This window comes from Natator depressus, chromosome 4 (genome assembly GCF_965152275.1).
Source record: "Natator depressus isolate rNatDep1 chromosome 4, rNatDep2.hap1, whole genome shotgun sequence".
Classification (NCBI taxonomy): domain Eukaryota; kingdom Metazoa; phylum Chordata; order Testudines; family Cheloniidae; genus Natator; species Natator depressus.
The window spans coordinates 97,436,434-97,459,773 of record NC_134237.1 but is presented as its reverse complement, the minus strand read 5'-3'; the positions used below and the strand labels follow the sequence as shown (position 1 = coordinate 97,459,773).

The 23,340-nt window shown below is 40.8% G+C and overlaps 1 protein-coding gene across 8 annotated transcripts in view; it reads left to right on the top strand.

Annotated features, from left to right (window-relative positions):
- The window catches only part of KLHL5 (kelch like family member 5), a 97,324-nt gene that overhangs the window by 4,903 nt on the left and 69,081 nt on the right, over window positions 1-23,340 (top strand). For 2 of the 8 annotated variants that reach the window (XM_074951535.1, XM_074951540.1), the window contains exons 2-3: window positions 5,916-5,995; window positions 6,698-6,857. The gene's annotated coding sequence lies outside the window, so the exon portion shown is untranslated. Of the gene's footprint in view, window positions 1-5,915; window positions 6,000-6,697; window positions 6,858-23,340 lie in introns of all 8 variants that reach the window. The other 6 variants (XM_074951537.1, XM_074951542.1, XM_074951534.1 and 3 more) reach the window with 4 other exon arrangements.

Sequence of the window (23,340 nt, the reverse complement as noted above, 5' to 3'; positions counted from 1 at the left end):
TGCTGTGCTGTTCCCCTTTCATCTATTGTTGGTCTGTATCTGGCCCTCCTGCTGTGAGGTGTGTCAGGTCTTAAGTGTGCTCAGAGCATGCCTGCAGGATTGGGCCCCCACTAGCGAGACTGGTGTTCCCCCTAGCTAGCTTGAGAATTCTGCTCTGGGGCTTCAGCTTGAGATAGGGCTTAAAGCTGCTTGTTAGCTGTGTGGGGTAGCATCAAAGCACTGGTAGCTTTGCAAATGCTACCCTGCGAAAACTTAGGTGCCTAGCGGGGTAGGCAGCTGCTGAGTGATGATTTTCAAAATGTCATTGGTGCCTCAAGAGGTGGACTTGGTTTTCTAAAGAGGTAGATAGGCACCTAAATACCTTTGAGGATCTGGGCCCACATCTAAATACTGATAATTACAGTTTAGATAATTACAGGTTGGTTTTTAAAATTCTGCTTGGTGTTTTATGGAAGTGGATAATGATGTGTGGATTACAGCAGGATCTTAACTACTTACTGAACCTCTGGTTAGTCTTATGATTTACCTTGTGCGTTTACTTTTAAACTTAGGGAAAGCATATGTTTTTTTTTGGGGAGCAGCATTTTTGGGGAGCAGTATTTCCAGCTGTCAGCATATCATAATCAAATATATTTTAATCTTTTTTTCTTTGACATATAATTTACACATTGCTACAATTAACTTTCTTGTACGTAAGATGGGAATGTAGTCTTGCTTACATATGTATATTGTTGCAGTTTGATTCCTAATCTTGCTTAAAGAAAACTAAAATAGGTTGTGTTGTTATGTTGAAGGGTTATATTTTTGTAACAAGTTAAAATCTTATGGCCTGCTTCATTAGAAAATTAATAGAATCAACTCAAATTAAGCTTCTTTGTCACACAGAGAACACTTTCAGGTAAGCTAGAGCCCAGGGCTTCAATGAATAGTCAATGAAATGTGACATTTACTAGCATATATAATTTAATTTTGCCCCTTTTTGATTTAATTCAGAAAATTATCTGCAAAGACTTGCAAGTTTGACTAGAAGATATATTATTAGACCATTGGATACCATGGTGATGGGTACAGTATGGGGACCAGAACAGATTATAATCATATGTGCTTCATCAATCTCAAAGGATAAAGTTTCGTTAAATTTTTCATTTTATGAACATTAATATGTTAAAGATACTGATTATCAAGCTAAAAAACCGTCACAGTAGAACATCTGCAGAAACTGCAGACTCATGATGTTTCCATGAACACTTGTTCTCCCTTTGGCATATGAAGAAAATAATTCATCTCGGGGGGGCTTTAAAATGCATTTGTTAAGAATTAAATCATTTTTTTCTTCTCTTGCAGTTTTCTGGATAGTTTATCATCATTTAGTTCTGCATTCCCGCATGAGGTTTAAAAAACAGCGTACAAACTGAAAGTCTATAGTTTTACTAGGGTCACATCAATTTTCTTTTTTAATATTGACGCTGAAGGGTAATAGACAAATTTTTTCAGAGTTAGACACACATGAATAAGAATTGCACTGCCTAGGTTCAAAAGTTACAGATAATGTCAAGTAAAGACAATAGAACTACTCAAACACGTGAGTAACTTTACTCAATTGAATCTTGGCAAAACTAGTCCATAAGTCATTGTACAATGGGAAACTAGAGGTGAATACATGCAAAGTGCTGTCAAATGCACAAAGAAAATAAACTGTAAAACATAGATTTATTTTGCTAGCTACTTTCACTTATTAATCTTGGGTGTTACTCAATAACCATAATAAGCACAAAATTTTCAAATAGGATTTTAAAATAATCACCGTTCTTTCAATCAAGCACATCATTGCCAGAGGTAAGATACCAGACTAAATGAACCAGTGAGGAGTTCTTGGAATACAGAAGCTGCAAGGAGAGGAGAACCAGAACTTTTATTCATGGATAAAATTGTGGCATTGTTAGGTGTGCAGAACTGTCCTGTAATACGTGGACTGCAGTATTAAGCATCCTGCAGCCTGTCTTCCAGAATCTTCAGTTTCACAGATCTGATGTTACATCTGTGAACTAAATTTAAACTAATTGCTGGTAATTGCCTTTCCCTGCCCCCCAAATCATTGTCAGAGCTGGCAGGGAAAAGGCAATCACAATGAGAGTCACTCCATGAAGCTTTCATTGGAGTGGGAGGCAAGAGCCACACTATGAAGGATAAGGTACTGGAGTGGGAGGGAATGCTATCCTGAAAAAACAAACCCCAAAACAGACCTTTATGAGAGGACAGGAGTGGCAACAGCAAGGGAAAGGACAGCGGGCAGTCCTTGTCTGCAGTGCACAGATCTGTCATCCTGGGGTGTGTGTAATATACTGTAGAATGGAAAACAAGCCCACTTTTAATTATGGAGCTATAATTCCATAGCCAGATTTGAGCTTCGCTCTCATGGTTTGATGTAACTCAGAGCTCCTTCATGGAATTATAGCTCTATCATTCAGTTACTTATTTCTTAACTGGTTTCGGAAAAGTGTTCATATTGTATACAGATAATAGTTTAAGGGTAATCTCTTTAAAAGTGCTCGTCAGTGGTCTAACTCTGCTTCCTTTGACTTCAATGGTAGCAGAGTTAAATCAACACTGAGCATTTTAAAAAATCCCACCATAATTTAACATTAGATATATAGCAATTTGATAATAATATTTTATTATTAAACTAGGCAGCCCATATCAAACCCTGTGCATACACTCTTTTGGGCATGTCTGACTCTTTTTCACTTTTGGGAGGAAGGATAGTCTTGTGGTGAAAACACCAAACTTGGACTCAGTAGACCTGAATTCAGGTCCTGGCTCAGCCACAGATTTCCTGTATGACTTTGGGCACGTCACTCAAGCTACCCCGTGCCTCAGTTTTCCATCTGTAAAATTTAGGATAATACATACCTACCTCACTACGATGTTGAAGATAAAATCTGTTAATTGTTGTGAAGCACTCAGCTGCTATGGTGATGAGGGTTATATAAACACCTAAAATTCTGTGCAGGTAAATCCTAATTTGTGGTGTTGAATCGGGCAGTGTATGCACACAAGTCAGGCATGTGCAAAAATGTGTGTATTTTGTGTATGAGTTTGAAAATGAGTTCAAATGAGATTAAAACTTAATTATTAATGTACTTTTCCTCACACATGCAGCTCATTTAAAAGTAGGCACCAGTGCTTGGTGCTATATTTCAGCAAAGATGTGAACAAATTGGAGAAAGTTCAGAGGAGAGCAACAAAAATGATTCAAGATCTAGAAAACATGAAGTATGAGAAAAGATCGAAAAAAATGGGTTTGTTTAGTCTGGAGAAGAGATGATTAAGAGGGGAACACAATAGTTTTCAGGTACCTAAAAGTTTGTTGCGAGGAGGAGGATAAAAAATTGTTCTTAACTTCTGAGTGTAGGACAGGAAGCAATGGACTTAAACTGCAGCAAGGGAGGTTTAGGTTGGACAGTAGGAAAAACTTCCTAACTGTCAGGGTGATTAAGCACTGGAATAAATTGCCTAGGGAAGTTGTAGAATCTCTGTCACTGCAGATTTTTAAGAACAGATTAGACAAACGCCTCTGAGGAATGGTCTTAGTTATTCCTTAGTCCTGCGTTGAGTGCAGGGGACTGAGTAGATGACCTATTGGGGCCCCTTCCAGTCCTACATTTCTATGATTCTGTGATTACAGGTACTGTGTATCCTACTGAATTGTCTTCATAGCAGGCCTCAGAACAGTAAGCAAAATAGCTTCTCCAAATAAAGTAGTCTCTTGGATCTTTTGCTTCAAGCATACAACTAGGCAAGAACTCTTTGATTTCAAAGATATGAGTCACTGGAGAACCTGAACAGGGTGCTAGACTGTTCCACTGTATTCAGAGTTCAGTTCCTTACTTACTTTAGTCTGATAAGGAAATTCTGGGGAACCATCAGGGCTTCTGTTTTATCTTGAACCAATGTTTGTCAACATGGGAGCACCTCATTTATTTATCCATTTTTCTGTAAATTCCTTAGGGTATGTCTACACAGCAATTAAATGCCTGCAGCTAGCCTAGGTCAGATGACGGGCTTGCAGGCCTCAGGATATAGGGCTATCAAATTTCTGTGTAGATGTTTGGACTTGGACTGGAGCCTGAGCTCTGGGTTCCCACAAGAGGGGAATGTCTTTTATTCCAGTGGCCATGACTTTGAGGTCAGCATAGATAAGGAAAGCCATATTCAGCCCTTTGTCAGTTTGTCATGGTTTTAAACCCTAGTGGGCTATTTAATCATATTTAAACACAGTCAAATGTGTTTAATGTGTATGTGCACTGAGACTCAAAAAGGTCTTCACTGTACCTTTAGTACATCTATGTCAAGGTGATTCTGAGCTTTCTCTGGTCCCCTTTCAGGTATGTCTTATCTCTTGAGGAGTAACCGTGCTACGGATGTTGACCCAAATTGGATTCAGGCCCTGTTACTCCCCTCATTGTAATTTCCTCCTCCTGCTTTTTGCTCTGTATACCATCAATGCAATCTGTTACTACATATGTTGTTTTCTCCCCAGTGATTTAAAGGTATGCCTAGACTGTGGTCTTTTGATGGTCTTTACTCGTGCATGGTTAGGGAAAGGGCAAAGACCAGGTTCACAATTGTTCCTTAGTGTTCTTGGGTCCTGCAGAACCACCTAAAACAATTTTGAATCCTCCAGTATGTCTGACAGTTAGTTAGCCCAGAACTAAAGCATCATGCTCCTAGGCCAGGGGTTCTCAGGACAAATTATTTGGTGGCCTCAGAGTGTGGCCACCAACTTTTGCTGGTGGCCACTCTCACGCTTTCTCCAAAAATCCTTAATTAGCTTTAGGAAAAACAAATAAATATGCACATACACACATCCAAATCATTGTAATTTATTTATTGCTAGCTAGTATGTCTGTTGTGAAAAGTGATATTAAGAAACACACAAGTACTACTTTTCACAGCAGACTTACGCAGCCCTGCAAGCCTGGGGACAAATTAAGCCCTGGATGGGAGATCGGGGGAGGCAGTGAGGCCAGGGGCAATGGGGGTGGGTGGGTGGCTGGGGGAGGCTGGAGCCTGAAGCCCCGTGTCCGGAGGATGGGGCCTGCTGCCACGCAGCTGGAGCACAGTGGCATGAGCCTCACCGCACCTGGGAAGGTGGGGAACTCACTGGCTGCCTGCTGCTCCAGCATTGTGCCCCAGGTGTCTCCAGAAGTGGGCAGGGCCTAGTCCCTGCTGGTGGCCCCAGCAACCAACACTAAGGCCGTGCATCCAGGAGCACCAGGGAGAGGGAGGGGCCACTGCTTTGCCCCCTCTAACCCGATCACAGGTCAGGAGGCTGTGGCCTCAAGAAAAGCCCTTGGTGGCCACATGCGGCCACAGTGGCCGCATTTGAGAAATGCTGTCGTAGGCCATTTCAAGGCAAGTACCCAAGTACGTGACTTAATACATTATTTTAGCAGCGCTCTGCTTAAAGCCATGTATCACTTTCTAAGGTAGCCAAAGAACGTGTACCATAGGAGACCAGTGATAGCAATTGCTGAAGGCTTCGGTTGACGCTTCTTTGAACAGCATCAGCATGGGCATATGAGCCACTGGATTCTAAAAGACAACAGGGGAGAACATTGGTGGTCCTGATGACCTTTTCTCTCTCTCTCTTTTAAGAGAAAGATTCCTTTGATAATGTAAATGCCAAAATCCTGACCTTGGCTCTTTTAAAACACTTTTCCAACACCAGCTGTCATGGGATGAAAACTAAGTACATTTCGCATTGAACTAAATTTATTCTATAGCTGTATTTTGAGACTTGCCCACAGTACCTGTTAGTTTTACATGCTAGTTGTGGGTACAGTCCTATGTCCAGTTTTTCCAACCATTCACTTTTTTATTAATTATTTTAATGTGCGTTTTTCCTCCTTTAGGTTCTGTCATCTACCTGGAACATTTTGAAGGAGGAGAACAAATGGAACTACAGGGCTCTATGAACATCTAGAGAAACAGTGTAGGTAATTATTATACATCTTTTTATTATAACAGCAAACTGTGCTCAAATAACGTTGTGAAGGATTCCCCCGGGATGCAGCCTGGGACTGTGGGACCACTGTGCCCCTTTAACTCTCTCCAGCCTTGCTAGTGACCAGCAGCAACCCCCTCCAGGTGCTGTTATCACTCAGCACAACCGCATGTGGAGCCCCACACCCAGCTAGATTGCATGAATGCTTCGAGAGCCACTCATGAATCACATGGAGAAAGGCACCAGCCCAATCCCCCCCAGCTCCCAGCACTGTACCCCAGGAATACACTGTCTTGCACTGCTCAAGATGAGCAGTGCAAATTTATTAATTGGTTCACCACTTCCTCAGTGGAAAGTGGATATACACCAGCCTTTGCAAACCTGAGCACATTTGCTACACGCTTCATACAAACTCACTGGTAAAGATAAACAGTAAAACAAATGTATTGACTATAAAAGGTGGATTTTAAGTGATAGGCAAAAAGTCAGAGTTAGTTACCAAAAGAAAAGAAAATATAAGCATGCAGTCTAAACTCTCAACCTAATTAGACTGGGAAACATCTTGATTAAGCAATTTTTCTCACCCCCCGCCCTCTGGGGATATTGCAGTTCATAGTACACAGGTTTCACCCTTGAAATCTGGGCCAGTCCGCTCAGTTGGAGTCTTCAGAGTGTCCTTGTTGCTTGCAGCGTAGGTGGGCGAAGGAGAACAACCCAGCACGTGGCCACGGTGTCTGTTTTATACCTTCAGTCCATGTGCTTGGAAAACACAAGTCCAGGCATGTCTGGGTGGGCATTGCTGAGTCTCCAGGCAAGGTTGAGCAAATTCCCCTGGTGTGGCCTCATGCAGGTGAGTCACGGCATTGTAGCTTCCTTGCTGGACAGTGATGGTTGATGGGTTGATTGACACCCCGCGTGGGTATTGGTTACATACCTTGCTGTTGCCTCTGGGGAGCTAATATCTGGCTGATTCCCCAACTTACAGCATGTTTTAGTGACAGCCATAAAACACAGTTCTCATAATTGCATGTGCATTAATGGTATACATATATGGATAGAGAAATGACTTTCAACAGATCATAACCTTTCCCCTGATACCTTACAAGGCATGCTTTATATGTAAGATCACAATTTATATATATTATATAAATGAGGAATATGGGGGTTATAGGGTGCTCCCCCAAGATACAGAATGTTACAAACGTTATGGAGTTGACTTGCTCAAAAAAGAATAGTAGTTTCAAAGTTAGACTGAAATTCCATCCCTTCCTTTTTTGTTGTGCCACACATTGTCAGATCCCCTCAGTAAGTGAGGAACACTTGCACGGTTTGAACTGAATTTACTTTTATGGATTTCAGAGCCTTAATGTTATTTGGAACATAGTCTTGTATGGCTTTATCTCCTTTGCTCTCTCCTTCAAAGCGTGGTTCATATAAGAATATCTGTACTGCTATAAAATGTTTTTATTCTTTTTAAAATACAGAAAAAGCTATTTTAATTTGTAAACAAGCATTAAATGAGAAGCTGTTTAATCAGGGGAGGGAAAAACAGAACAAAATATTTTAATATTGAATCAGTAAATGCAATTGTTGCACTGAGAGGAATGGTTATGTTGAAGAGGAACTAACAGCTCAGTTGAATCTCATTACTGAAGTAATACTGACAGGTTTTAGCTTAAGAGTCTTCTTTTTTGTTTTGGATGAAAGCTAAAGTAACTTTCAAAAGGCATAGCTTTGACATCTGCACAAAGCAAGGTGGTAAAAGAATACTGAAAACATTAATATATGCAGGAATCTAGTCTTGTTTGAAGTCACTGTAAAGTGAATTGTTGCAATAAAAACTGAGGGGTTATCTCCAATTAAATTAAGATTTCTTATTTGTATGTATTGATCAACTGCTACTTGCTTGAACAATGGAACCATTTTCAATGTTGGTTCTTTGATAAGGAAATACTGAGGGGAAAATCAGTTTTCCAATATTGTCTAAAACTCATTCATGTTGTGATATTACTACAGAAATAGGTCCTTCTCTGTGTTTGTTTTAACTTCTGTCATGTTGTCAATAGCAGTGCACATTTTATACAGTAAATGTAAATTGTTCCACTGTCTTTATTACTACTTATATAATTCTAGGAAAACATAATTTTGACTTTTTGGGGGCGGCGGGTGGTGGTGGTGGAGCATATTACACTCAAAAAAATTTCAACATAGAAATTTGAGTGGTATGCCTTCTGAGCCACAGAATCATTCAAAGCAGTAAAACTATTGAGGCACATGTGTATTGATACATCTGAATATTTCAGATTATAATTGTTAGTCCCTCTCTTTGTCAGCTGGAATGGTCATAGAACCAACTCTTTCCTTGTTCATCCTCCTTCTCCTTTACCTCTTTTGTTTCTTGTGTCTCACACACACCCCATAAGGTATGTCTGCACAGCAGCTGGGAGTGAGCTGCACAGCAGTTGGGAGTGAGCCTCCCAGCCCAGGAAGACAGACCTGTGCTAGCCTGCTAAAAATATGTTGGGGCTCAGGCTGCAGCTTGGGCTCTGAACTCACCTGAGCTACAGCCCGAGCCACAACGTTCACACTGCTCTTTTCAGCGAGAGTCTGTCTACCTAGGCTGGGAAGCTCACTCCCAGCTGCAGTGTAGACACCAATACCGGCAATGTAAAGAACTACTCTTCAAAGAGAGAGCATTACAAACATATGGATATGTTTGGTCCCTCAATAATAAGGCAAGATTGAAACAAGGAAAGAGAGATGTTAAGAAACAAGCTTTTAAATATTTTAGAATCTAGTGCCAAAGGCTACAGTGGACCGCCTAATAAAAAGAGGCCGACTGGAGCTTGCAGATTAACTTTGGATGAATCTAGCCATGGCTAAATAATGTAACTCATTGTGTCATTGAAGATTTTGAATTTTTTTTTGCATATCTATTTAATGGTGTATGAAGTTGGTGAAAAGGTTGAACACTCTGAGTTTCTGATACGCTCCTCAGGATAAGGAATCTGATAAGATACAAGTTGAAGAGGAAATTCTGTGTTCATTGAGTCATTTACTCAGCGAATAGCTGATTATCACATGGTGATGAATCAACTGCAGTGTCTTTTATGCAACAAATGCAGCTTATCTGCATTTCTTTTTCGAGATGATAAAAGGCTAGAAATGCAGATGACCATCCAGAAAGGTCTAGATTTGACCAAGCTTACTTTGCATATGTTTTGTGTCCATTACTGTGAAGAATTCATTGGCATCTGCAGTCACACTTCACAGGAATTCTTAGAATCAGAGAAATGTAGGGCTGGAAGGGACCTCGAGAGGTCATCATGTCCAGCCCCTGCGCTGAGACAGGACCGAGTGAACCTAGATCATCCCTGACAAGTGTTTTCCAATCTGTTTTTAAAACCTCCAATGATGGTGTGACACTGAGCCAGAAAGGGGTAAGCAACTTGCAGGCTAAATGACCCAAATTCTACCTTTTAAAGACAAATTAGGGCCATTCCTTATAAATAACTAACAAAGCCATGTTAGATAGACTAGAGCTTTGAAATGTAGACTTGTACTGTTAGAGAATTAGAAGAAAATAGTGATTGTATTTGTCTGTGTTAGAGGTGGTTAATGTAACCAGACGGTTCCTGTCTGTTACTATATTCTGTTGATTCAGAGATCAAAAGGGAATATTAACATTTAGATGAAACTTGGGTTTAATAACATCATTGACTGTATTTCTCTTTGAAGTTTAGTAAACTGTCTAGGAACTGATTAAAGGATATTATCTTATGCAGATGAATGCAGCTAAGTACCTGTGTATACATAGAAAATAGGTTTTACTTCAAAGCCACTATTCTTCACCCAAGGAATACCTGCTATCAAGAGGCTATCAATAGACTTCCACAGATCTATAAAAGAATGCTAGGGTCACAGTCCTGTATCTCAGATCTGCTTAAGCTTGGTTAGGAGACGCTTGAGTCTCCAAACTGAGGTCTCCAGCTCCAGTTTGGATTACCCTGCTGATTCTCATGGAAGATTAGAACAAAGTCTATATATGGACTGCATATTTGACTATAGCCTGATGAACTGATTCTGGAAAGAACTTTTGCTACTCAGTAGCTCACTATCGCTTGTATGAAGCTGACCTAAGACTTTATTCATATATCTAAGTATAATGATCTTTTAACTACAGTACTTGCTCTTTTTTCTTTTTAAATAAATCTTAGTTTAGTTAATAAGAATTGGCTGAAAGCATATGTTTGGGTAATATCTGAAATATTGAGTGACCTGGTGGGTAATGTGTCCGATCCCCTGGGGTTGGTAGAACTTTCTGATGAACAAGACTTTCAGTAATCCTCCTCATATTTGACTTAGCTGTCTGGTTGGGAGCACAAGGCTAGATTGCTTTAAGGGAACTGTTTTTGGCTTTGGGGTAACCAGTTTGTTGCAGAAGCTGTTTTATTTCTGGATTGGTGAATCTAATTACTAGAATAACCACCAATTTTGGGGATCATCTGCATCATTGTTTTCAGTTTGCCCTGATTGAGCAATCTCAGTGTGGTCCTCCCCAGGCAACAGCAATCACAGGAGGGGATTCCACAGCCTCCCTTGGAAGCCTATTCCAGAGCTTAATAGTTAGAAAGTTTTTCCTAATATCTAATCCGAATCTCCCTTGTTGCAAATTAAGCGAATTACTTCTTGTCCTGCCTTCAGTGGACATGGAGAAAAATTGTTCACCGTCTTCTTTGTAACAGCCTTTAACAAACGTGAAGACTGTTACTAGGTCTTCCCTCAGTCTTCTTTTCTCAAGACTAAATATGTCTAGTTTCTTTAACCTTTGCTCACACATCAGGTTTTCTTAACCTTTTATCATTTTTATTGTTCTCCTCTGGACTCTTTCCACTTTGTCCACATATTTCCTAAACTGTAGTGCCAAGAATTGAACAAGTACTCCAGATGAGGCTTCACTAGTGCTGAGTACAGTGAGACAGTTCTCTCGGGTCTTACATATGACACTCCTGTTAATACATCCCAGAATCATATTGGCCTTTTTTCCAACTTCATCACATTGTTGACTCATTCAGTTTGTGATCAGCTATTACCCCCAAATTCTTTTAAGCAGGATTTTGTAGTTGTGCATTTGGTTTTTTCCTTCATGAATGTAGTACTTTGCAATTGTCTTTACTGAACTTCTTCTTCTTATTGATTTCAGATCAATTCTTTAATTTGTCAAGGTCATTTTGAATTTCAATCCTGTCCTCCAGAGTGCTTGCAGTCCCTCCCAGTTTGGTGTCATCTGCAAATTTTATAAACTTACTCCACTCCATTATCCAAGTCATTAATGAAAATATTGAATAGTATCGGACTTAGGACTGACCCTTGTGGGACCCCACCTGATATGCTCTCCCAGTTTGACAACAAACCACTTATAACTACTCTTTGAGTGCCGTCTTGCAACCAGTTGTGCACCCACCATACAGTAATTTAATCTAGACTGTGTTTTCCTGGTTTGCTTATGAGATTGTCATGTGAGACTGTATCAAAAGCCCTATTAAAATCAAGATACATCACATCTAATGGTCCCCCCCATCCATTGGGCCAGTAGCTCTGTCAAAGAAGAAAATTAGGTTGGTTTGGCATGATTTGTTTTTGACAAACCTATGCTGACTCTTCCTTATAACCCTAATATCCTCTGGATGCTTACAAATTTATTGTTTAATTTGTTCTAGTACCTTTCCAGATATCAAAGTTAGGCTGACTGGTCTATCTTTCCCTAGATCCTCTTTGTTCCCCTTTTTAAAGACAGGCGTTATGTTTGCCCTTCTCTGGTCCTCTGTGATATTACCCATCCTCTCTGAATTCTCAAAAATAATTGCTACTGGTTCCGAGATTTCTTCAGCTGATTCCTTAAGTACCCTAGGATGCATTTCATCAGGGTGTGCTGACTTGAATACGTCTCACTAATCTAAATATTCATTAAGCTGTTATTTCCCTATTTTGGCTTGCATTCCTTCCCTGTTGTGGTTAATATTGTGTTAAATGACTGGTCACGACTGACCTTTTTTGTGAAGTCTGAAGCAAAATAGGCATTACACACCTCAGTCTTCTTGTCATCAGTTATTAGCTCTCCTTCTTTGCTAAGTAGAAGACATACGTTTCCCTTGATCTTTCTCTTGGTCCTAATGTATTTAAAGAGCCTCCTCTTATTGTCCTTTGCTAGGTGTACCTCATCTTATGCTTCAGCCTTTCTGATTTTGTTGCTACATGCTTGTTCTATTCTTTTGTACACCTTCTTAGCCATTCATCCACGTTTCCACTTTTTGTAGGTTTTTTAAAATTTTCATATCATTAAAGAGCTCCTGAAGGACCCTGTAGTGGTCCCTCTCTCTCAAGTGGGGAGGGTGGCCTCCGCCTCGCTGTGTCAGGCAACAGCACTCTAGCTTGGGTCCTGCTGGCGGGGCCGAGCAGTAAGACGTCTATAGTTCTATAGCCACTAGCAGAGGCAAACAAGCAGTAACAGTTTGATGCTCTAGCCCTCTTGGGTGGGGCCAAGCAGTGAGCAGTCTGTTAGCCCTGAGCCTCCTGGCTGGGGCTGGCAGTAATTAACAGTCTGTGGCTCCGCCCGTTTGGGCGGGACAGAACAGGGAGCATGCTTTAGCCTAAATCAGCGAGCACACACTCAGTCTAGGACTCTGGCCCTTTTGGCAGGGCAGAGCAGGGCGAAGGCTTTAGTCTAAGCCTCCTGGCTAAGGCAGCCAGAACACACAAACACAGTCTAGGGCTCTCGCCCTTTGGGTAGAGTTGCCAACTTTCTAATCACACAAAACCAAGCACTCTGGCCCTGCCCCTTCTCCAAGGCCCCGCCTGCTGCCCCACCCCTTCCCTGAGGCCCCACCCCTTCTTACTACATTCCCCCTCACTCGCTTTCACTGGGCTGGGACAGGGAGTTGGTGTGCAGGAGTGGGTGAGGGCTCTAACTGGGGGTGCAGGCTCAGGGATGGGGCCAGAAATGAGGGGTTCAGGGTGCAGGAAGGGGCTCCGGGCTGGGACAGGGAGTTGGGGTGAGGGAGGTCTCCATCTGGGGGTGAAAGCTCTGGGGTGGGGCCTGGGATGAGGGGCTTGGGGTGAAGGAGGGGGCTCCAGGCTGCAGGGGAGGGATTGAGAAAGTGGGAGGGGGCTCTTTGGCTGGGACTGGGGTTTGGGGTGTGGGCTCTGGGCTGGGGATGGAAATGAGGGGGTTGGGGTGCCAGAGGGGTCTCTGGGTTTGGGACATGAGCTTACCTTGGGCAGCTCCCAGTCAGCAGCGCAGTGGGGCTAAGGCAGGCTGCCTGCCTGTCCTGGCATCATGCTGCTCCCCGGAAGTGGCCAGCAGGTCTGACTCCTAGGCAGGGGGAGAAGAGGCTCCACGCACTGCCCTGCCCCCCAGGTCCCATTGGCCGTGCAGAGCCAGTGCTTGGGGCGGGGGCAGTGCATGGAGCCCCGTGGCTCCTTTGCCTAGGAGCTGGAACTGCTGACTGCTTTCTGGGGCGGAGCACGGTGCCAAGACAGGTAGGGAGTAGTCTGCCTTAGCCCTGCAGCACCACCGACTGGACTTTTAACGGCCCGGTCGGCGGTGCTGACCGGAGCTGCAAGGGTCCCTTTTCGACTGTGTGTTCTGGTCGAAAACCAGACACCTGGTCACCCTATCTTTGGGCAGGGCAGAGCAGGGAGCTGGCTTTACTCTAAGCCTCCCGGCTGAGGCAGCCAGCACACACACTAGGCTCACCATCTCCTGACTGGGGAGAGGTGGGAGCCACAAGCCAAGCACAGGCCTTCTGGCCTAGGGGTGCAATGGCCACCACCCCAGGGGTGGGGTTGGCAGCGCGGAAGGTAAGGCGACCTGGGTCCACCCGATTCCACTAGTTCCCAGCCCACGGCCCTAACAATGGCGGAGTGTTCTGCCAGGTCAGCGGGGATTCTAGTTGCAACACACTGACCCTTGTTCTTGCAACAAAACTGGACTAAAGTCTGGTTTCCCCAGGCTACTTCCTACCACAGTTTGGAGGGGGCTCTGTGGTCCAAGGGTCTTCTGTCTCCTCAGGGTATACTGCAGACGGCAGTCCTGGCAACTCTTCTCCAGGGTCGGTCTCTTCCGGAGGCAGGGCGCTATGCAGTGTGGGCTCATTTGCAGCGGTTGGTAGCAGGCTGGAGAGGTCTGTCTCCTTCTGTGGTTCCCACTCAACTGAGCTGCAGGGCCTTCTCTTTATACTTCCTGTCCTGCTCTGGTATTTCTGGCGAGTAGGTGGAGCGGATCTGGCTCTGCCCACCGGGGGAGGGTAGTGGTTCCTTGCTCTCAAGTCTGGAGGGAGGCCACTCCACCTCACTGCAGAGCCGTAATGCCCTCTTACCATTCTTCCTATATTTCCTTCACCTCGGGATAATTTGCAATTATGCCTTTAATATTGTTTCCCTGAGAAACTACTTTTTCAAGTTTAGTCCTCTTGCAAGATTTTTCTCAAATAGTATCCTCCCAATATCTGCAATTCTTATTCATGTTCGCATTATTTAGTGAGCAATGCAGTATTCCTAAATGCTACATTTTTGTTCTTTACTTCTATTGGACATCAAGGTCTGGTCTACACTAAAAAATTAGGTCAGTTTAATGTCAGTCAGGGGTGTGAAAAATCCAGAACCCTGAGTGGCGTTGTTAAGCCGACCTAAGTCCCCCTGTAGCCAGTGCTAGGTTGATGGAAAAATTCTTCTGTCAACCTAGCTGCCGCCTCTCGGGGAGGTGGATTATTTATGGCGAATGGAAAATCCCTCCTGTTTGGTGTAGTCAGTGTCTACACTGAGCGCTATGGCAGGGCCATTACATGGTGCAGCAGTCCCACTGTAGTGTATTAAGTGTGTTTTAAGGGATGATAAGATGGGATAGCCTAATTTTGGCAATTAATTGATCTTCAACTGTTAGCAATAGATATGCCCAGTGGCCTATGATGGTATGTTAGGTGGGGTGGGATCTGAGTTACTACAGAGAATTCTTTCCTGGGTGGCTGGCTGGTGAGTCTTGCCCACGTGCTCAGGCTTTAGCTGATCGCTATATTTGGGGTCAGAAAGGAATTTTCCTCCAGGGCAGACTGGCAGAGGCCCTGGGGGTTTTTCGTCTTCCTCTGCAGCGTGGGGCCCAGGTCACTTGCTGGAGGATTCTCTGCACCTTGAAGTCTTTAAACTACAATTTGAGGACTTCAGTAGCTCAGACATAGGTTAGAGATTTGTTACAGGAGTGGGTGGGTGAGATTCTGTGGCCTGCGTTGTGCAGAAGTTTCAGACTAGACTATCATAATGGTCCCTTCTGACCTTAAAGTCTATGATTCTATGATTAAGTGTAGACAAGTCCTAAAAAGCCAATATTGTTTACTCACATAGCCAAGAAGATTGCACTGATCATCCCTAAATTAAATAAAAATAAATTGAGTCCAGGGGATTTGCCTTTTCAGTTAGATGCTAGCTTAGTCATCGTGTGTGTGATCCCATTTGGGCTTCTTTATGCTTGTAAACAGCCCTCTGGTTGATTGCCAGGGCATCTTTTGTGATATCCGCAAGTCTGTTGCGTAATAAGTGCCTGTGTGGTAACACACTTACTGCAGAGTCTGCTTTCATTCAATGGCAGATCCAAGGTATTTGGTAGAATATATGAAAACTTCCTCTTGCACAATCAGCTAAAACAGAATTTATAATAAAAGAGCAGCCCAACTTGGAAATATTGTATAGAAAGTGGAATATGTTACCTCTTCCCAGATTTTGAAGTCTTTACATGTAGTTACTACAGCTCGTAGTATTGTACTCTTCTTATTCCACGTGGATATTTTCTCCTCAAGAAGTCTTTGAGGCTCATTGCTCCTGTCAAACAGGATATATGTTGGAGAATTTCATCTGTCAGCTCATGACAGCATCCCCAGAAAAATCATCAGCTCATCACAGTAGTACCAGAAAAAGATAACATTGACTAAACTAAGAGTGGCTGTGAATCAGCTTTAGTAGCACTAGGAGATTGCTGTTGGAGTGGGTGGGGGGGAAAGCTCCAGGGGAAAAGAAATCCATACAGAGGTTTACCAAAACTGAAAACTTCAAGTTGTAAAGTTCAAATTTTTGGTTTTCTGAGCAGCTTTTCAAACACTTGCATTTTCTCCCATTATTTTTAAATAATGCAGCATAAAATATTTTTTAATTAACTGTAGTCCTGGCTGTTCATAAGTAAGAAAAGCATGGCCTACTTAGCAACTCCTCATAAACAAAGCAAGCTTTAAACTGGAGGGAACCATTTTTCCTTCAGAAAGTTGGGTTTGGGGTGTGGCAAAAATACTAACAATCATAGAACAAAACAGATGATGGGAATAGTCATGCTCTGGCCTCTAAATGATGCCAAAACTTGCACAAGAAAACCTAAATTAATAGATTTACAAATGTATATTTTATAGGTTCACTGCCAAGATTTTTTGGCCAAAAAAATTGATTCTTTGTTCTATCTGTTCTACATAGGGTTTTCCATGTGTGTGGTCTAATATAATCCTCCTGTGGTTATGCACTTCCTTCATGCTCATGGTCTAGTATTGACAGTCACATTCCCATGTGTAAATAATTCTGCACTTGGAGCCTTGCTAAATATTGAAATCCAATATGAAGATCTTCTTGCTGCCTGCTTTATGCATAACCTGTTTCACTTTTGATCATGCATTATTCTTCTTCTCAGAGTATAGATGGAAGAGTCCTTTCAGAGAAAGCGGGGAGAGAGCAATGAAGGGTAGGAGGAGAAAACAGAAGGATTTTGAATATTGCTTTCCATGACTTCCCTCCACTCCCTACTCCCTTCCCACCACTATCAAAAAAACTAAAGGTTTTTTCTCTTGGCAGCCCACTAGGCTCCTGTGCAATTACAGCTAATCTTTAAAACAGTAGAAGTAAGAAGAGAGCTTGTCAAGGCTGAATCCCCACTCTGGCACTTTGAGTGCAGAAGGTGGGGGCCCGCAAGGATTTTAAAAATTAATACTTGCCATTCCAGGCTTGTATTACACTCCCAAGGTTACATCGTTTCTCTGACTTTGGCTTAGTAAACGCTGCTGCCACCCAAATGCAAAAAAGACCCTTGAACCCAGGAAGGAGCACTTGGGAGTTCCTCCCTGTGTGGTACCTTCCGGGGTAGAGCTGAGAAAGAAAACAAAGGAAATTATCTGTTGCCACCAGCTAATTAAACAACATATGCACAAACCTCTTAAGACACCAAAAATACAATTCTGTTCTTAAAAAAGGTAAATTTTATTAAAAACAAAAAGAAAGGAAATACATTTGGAACTTAGGCTTTTGCTAGATTTTAAAGGAGCAAAACCTAAGCACCCAAAATAGCTTTCTTGGGGGTATAGCTTGAAGGTTACAAGCAAACAAAAGTATCTGGGGTTAGCACAGAGGAGATCCACCAGTCAAAATAAAGAAATAAACCTGATCGCGTCTATCTAAACATTCCCTGTCCCAATGATTCCTTCTAGGTATGGAATATAATTTTTCATACTGGGTTCAAACCTTACACCGCATTCCTGCTTATAGTGTTGCTCCTCCGTGTTCCTGCAGCCCAGAGAAAACAAGGGAGAGACAAAGGGAAAGCATTTTTCCCATTTTAGAAAGTTCTAGCCTTTCCATTGGTTTTTTTGGTCAGGTGCCCACTCCCTTTTCTTTACCTGGGGATTTTTTAACCCTTTACAGGTAAAGCAAGCAGCCACCAAGAGGGACTTTATAGCTAGCTGGGTGTCCATAAAAGGGAGCTCCCCCCACTTCATTTATCACAGAGCTACCTTAAAATTTAAAGCCTTTTTGAGATTGTCCTTGAAAGTTTTCCCTTTCCCTAATGTTCCATCCATCCCCATTTCTCCTTTCTCCCCACCCCAGCCTCTCCACAATACTACAGCACAATGCAAGTATAGCAAACCTGATGTGATTCAGTATGAAGTTGCAGGTGTTTGTCCCATTTGGCAGAGTGACAACACTTTAAACAAATTTATAGGACATGTTAGATATACACAGGTGTAACATTTAAAATGTGAACAATACTGAAATAAGAAATACTTCAAAATTCATAATGCTATGAATCTTGATTGTACTTTGTGTATGTAGAAATTTAGTGGCATTGCCATTAAATTCTCAATATTTGCTGGCATTTTGATCAACTTTTACAGGAAGAGAGGATATAGATGTATGGGATCATCAATAATACAATATTCAGAAAGCAGATGAGAAAAGCATTATGTATGAGTTCTTGCAGTAGCAAGCAATCTCAAAATATGAGATGTATTCAGACTTCGCTATCATTTGAAAGGTTGAAATAGCATATGCATTAATCAGTCTAGTTTAAGTTTAAACTGTTAATTTTTCTTATTGGTAGTGGACAATAGCCCACATTATAAAAACCTGCACACCATTCTTATATTTGTTAGTAGCAGACAGATTGTGTAGTATAAGCAAAGTCTCTCGCTCCTCTTGTTCTTGAATGTTAGGTTTTCTTCTTATCAAGACTAAAATTAACTATTACCTATAAAACAGTTTAGGAACGTATTTATTCATTGTATCTGGCTTATACTATTTAATACTGTAGGTGTACATAACTTCATAGATGCAATAAGACATGATCCAAGTCCACAGAAGCTTAAAATCTAAACTGTACAGAACACAAAGATATCAGCAAGGGTGAGTGACAAAGCAAGAGTGTGCACATGTGTGTGCAGTGGTGGAGGGAAGTGGGAGGGAACTCACAAGAAAGCATTTTGTTGTTCATGGGCAAAGTTAGCATTGCCGTTATTGGAGTCATCGTTTTACGCTAACTTTCATATAATTAAGCTACCTAGTATTATAGCTTTGTGTTGAATAATGCCTTCTACATTGTTTACATCTAATTTGATCTAAATAAATGTTGACTCAACTTAAAAACTAAAATATGTCTAAAAACAGCAAAAAAAAAATCATAGGTGTTGAATGTCATTGCAGTAACAAACCTATGCAATCTCTGGTTATAATTACAATATGAAATCAGAAGTATTTTGTATGTTAAATCTTTCTTCTTATTTCTATTAGCCTAAACCTGATAAGGCTCAGCAAGCTTTTCACTAAGAAGACGCATGGAATTTTAAGCCTTGAAGTATTCTTCTAGAAAAAAAAAAAAGAAAGAGAATCTATTAAGATTCCCAAGCAGATACAGTATAATAAAGCTTTGGTAATTATCATTTGATCTTCCCACACTGTCATAAATCCACAACTTAAATTTAGTTAATCAGTGGTTTATTTCCTTCAACTAGCTAATTTAAATTTCAGTTGCATTTTTGCATAAGTAGTTGACTGAATTTTGGCCAGAGAACTATAGCTGAAAATACACTAAATGCATTTCAGTGAAAATCCAACTAGTTCTTCACTTCATAAGTATTCCCAATATATTATATACCTTTTAAGAAAATTAGATGAAGCATTTTAAAGAGCGACCCTAGGATCTGTATGTGTGTGAAACGGTAATGAATGGTGAGGGGAAGATAAATTAGTAAATAGTTATAAACCATTTTAAAATACTACACAAAAAGTTAGATTTAAGAAGGTTAAGATAGTAGTTAATCTTGCATTGGACTGTCAGACTTACCATTTGTGACAACAGAGAAAATTGGATGTTAGACCTTTGTCCTATCGTTTCATCCTGATTCAGCTCTCACTTTCTTCTGGAGGCCGAGCCAGTCCACTTTGAGGTTTATCTTGCTCTGTGTGTATGTTATCTTGGTAGACAGGCCTTGCTTCTCCAGGAATGCAAGAATTTTGGTGCTTGTGATTTAGATTTTTGTTCTTAGTTCCTATCTGGAAGTTCATGTATGGCACCATTATTCAGTTGTGACTCTGCATGTGTAATGGGAAAATGCTTTTGGGAGTCTTGTGAAACAGGGCCTCAGTGGCATTGCCGTGTACTTTGACAGAACTATCAGAAAATTAAATTGGTGCCAATTCTTCAGGAAAAGGAATTGTAGCATTTAGGGGTACTATATTTCTCACTAGATAATGCCAAAATGAATAAGAGCTGTGGATACTGGGAGGATACTTCTTGAGGAAAAATACTGGAAGAGGGCTAAACTTGGTTTTTAGACATTGGAACTGGAGAATTATTAGTTCAGATAATTCCCAAATGGATAGGACCTAGAGATAAAACCAAGGAAGTTTTTGGCTTGGTTTTTGTTACTTTTGAATTGCTGCTGGTGCAGTTACTGAAAAATTTGGAGAGAAGTTTCTTTTTAAGTACACTTTTGATAGGACAACATCCAAGTAATGTCCTCTTTTCCTGTTGGGAAAATCACTTTGATCTGAACAACCCAAAGGATAATTTATGTCAAAAGACGTGATGTGAATTGCCAATATTTCTGTTTAATTAGAGGACGTGAGAACAAAGTTGGCCAGGTCTGATGGGAAAGAGAGGGCTAGATTCTTGAAATATGTGCAGTGTAGAAAGGTCAAATGAGTCAATTTCTTGACTGAGTCATGTAGTGTCTTCTGATCTTTGTTTTGTGTCACACATATAGCTTGAAGGAGGACAGAATCCACTTTATAGGAATTACAAAAAACCTGAATTCCGGGATAATTATCTAAGGTTCTGTTGGAATTATGACCTCTGTGTCTGGCTATGCTTATTATTTTATTTCACCGGCATAAAGGCTAAGAAGGAAAATGGGAAATCTCTCAATTATATTTTCTTTTTGTATAGTATTGAGAATGGTTTGGTTTGTCTGAGGTGGAATTGGTCTACAGAGAGAGGAAAATGTTTAGTTTTCTCAAAGATTAATTCTTAAGCATAAAATTTCCTAAAACAGATTTGACCATTTATTTGAGGTTTTGGAAAAATATCTTCTGGTTCAAGGAGGACAAAATGGCTGGAAGGATTAGATTAGATCGAGGGATCATGTACTTTTGATATCCAGATTTTTATGTCACCCAGGAGATCTGGTGAGAAAAAGCAGTATATCTCAATCCTTAAGCACTTTCTCTGAGGGATTGTCCAAGGAATTTGTCACATTTTTTTTCCCGAAAATACGATTGATCCGATATTGCTGTAATAAAGTGGTGTGTGCCAGGAATTAATTTCTTCCTAAATGTGTGTCACTTTGAGATGTCTGCCAGTGATAGACAACTTGGCCATAGAATCAAAGCTTCCTTAAAAATTTTTTGATAGTATTGTAAGTGAAAATTAATATTTTTTCAGAGACACTTGGACCAGGTGATTTACATGCTAACACTTAACATATTTTGGACTTCTAGTGTCTGAGAGTAAAAAATAGGGATCACTTTAGTGAACAGAGGAGAGTTTCTATCATCTGAAATAGTTTAGTCCAAGTAAAAATAACAAATAATGGTAGTTGGTTTTCCAAAAGCTATTTTGGAAATGCAGCAATAAAAAGGGGTTGCAAACACTTTGGAGCACAGGATTAGAATTCAAAATGACCTTGATAAATTGGAGAATTGGTCTGAAATCAACAAGATAAAATTCAGTAAAGACAAGCACAAGGTACTGCACTTGGGGAGGAAAAATCAAATGAATAAATACAAAATGAAGAATAACTGACTAGGCATACTAGTAATACTGCCTGGAAGGAACTGGGGGTTACAGTGATCATAAATGGAATGAGTCAACAATGTTAGGCAGTTGAGAAAAAGGCAAATATTTTGAGTGTACTAATAGGAGTATCATATGCAACTCAGGAGGTTATTGTTCTGCTCTATTTGGCATTGATGAGGCCTTGGATGAAGTACTGTGTTCAGTTTTGGGTGCCACACTTTAAAAAAGATATAGACAAATTGGAGAGTCCACAGGAGAGCAGCAAAAATAAGAGGTTTAGAAAACACGACATATGAGGAAAGGTTGAAAGAAATTGGGCATATTGAGTTTGGAGAAAACTGAAGGAGTTCATAAGTCTTGAGAGGGGTAAAAAGTTGTCATAAAGAGGATAATGATCAAGTTCTCCATGTCCACTGAGGATAAGGAAAGAAGTAATTGGCTTAGTTTGCAGCAGGGGAGATTTATGTTGGATATTAGGAAAAACTTTCTGACTATAAGAAAAATTAAGCACTGGCACAGGTTACCTGAGAGGTTGTGGAATCCTAGTCACTAGAAGGTTTTTAAGAACAGGTTAGACAAACATCTGCCAGGGATGATCTTAGGGTTGCCTGTTTTCGTTGAAAATATTCCTGGAGGGTTCATCATATGACATAATCTTTCATTAGAGATTAATCTTTGATTCCTGGAGGCTCCAGGACAATCCTGGAGGGTTGGCCACTGTAGATCATGCAGATATACTTAATTCTGCCTCTGTGATGGCAGATGGACTAGAAATAGATGACCCCTTGAGGACCCTTCCAGCCCTACATTTCTATGATTAAAATAGAGGAGTGAATTTTCAAAGCATGTGGGGATTTATCTGCATGAGTCCTACTGATAAGTGGAGTCGTGTCTCACACAACTTCAAAATGTATACTAAAGAGACATTTTTATATAGGAGCACTAATTGTGATTTGCAACACCCAGAGGCTTGGTACTTGGCTTGATTCTAGATTTGAGGTACTTCTAAACAACTAGATAAAAAGGTATTCTGTCCTCTGCTTCAATTATCTATGATTTTAAACAAGATTGTCTCAGTGCAAGGTCTTTGCATCTCCTAAATTTGTGCAGATTTCGTCATGTGAGTGTCAAACCAATTGGAGTTGTGCAGCACTTTTAAAATGTATGGGTCTGTTTTCATGAGAAACATTTTCTCAATCTGCTTAGGTAGTTTGTGTGAGCATTGAATATTATTGAAAGTGGAAGATGAATTATATTGAGTTAGTCTATATTTTTTCTCTTCTGGAACAGCAACTCAGGTGATACTGTATCTACATGTATCACTCATTCTTTTTCCAACTATGATATAGTACTTTGCCAACTTTAAAATAGGTCATAATTTTAATATGGCACTATGGATCAATAATAGTAATTTCCCAATTTCTCAAATAAAACTTCAGCCAGTCAGTTATGATTCCTCCCTATAGAATTTACTGCACCCAAAGATCAAGAAATTCCCATACAGGAAAACCTGCAGTAAAGCAATTTGAGCATTTTTATTGAGCAAACCTTGAGTATACAGTCAGAGTGCTGCTCTGATTTAATCGCTTTGATCTGATGACTTTGGGAAGCCCAGTGTAACATGAAAAGTGTCCATTGTTAGTATTTGTAACACATCAAATATGTAAACAAACAAGGTGTTATAAAACAGTTTTACAAAATTCATGATAACAAAATGATTAGTATGTACAACCTTGAATTT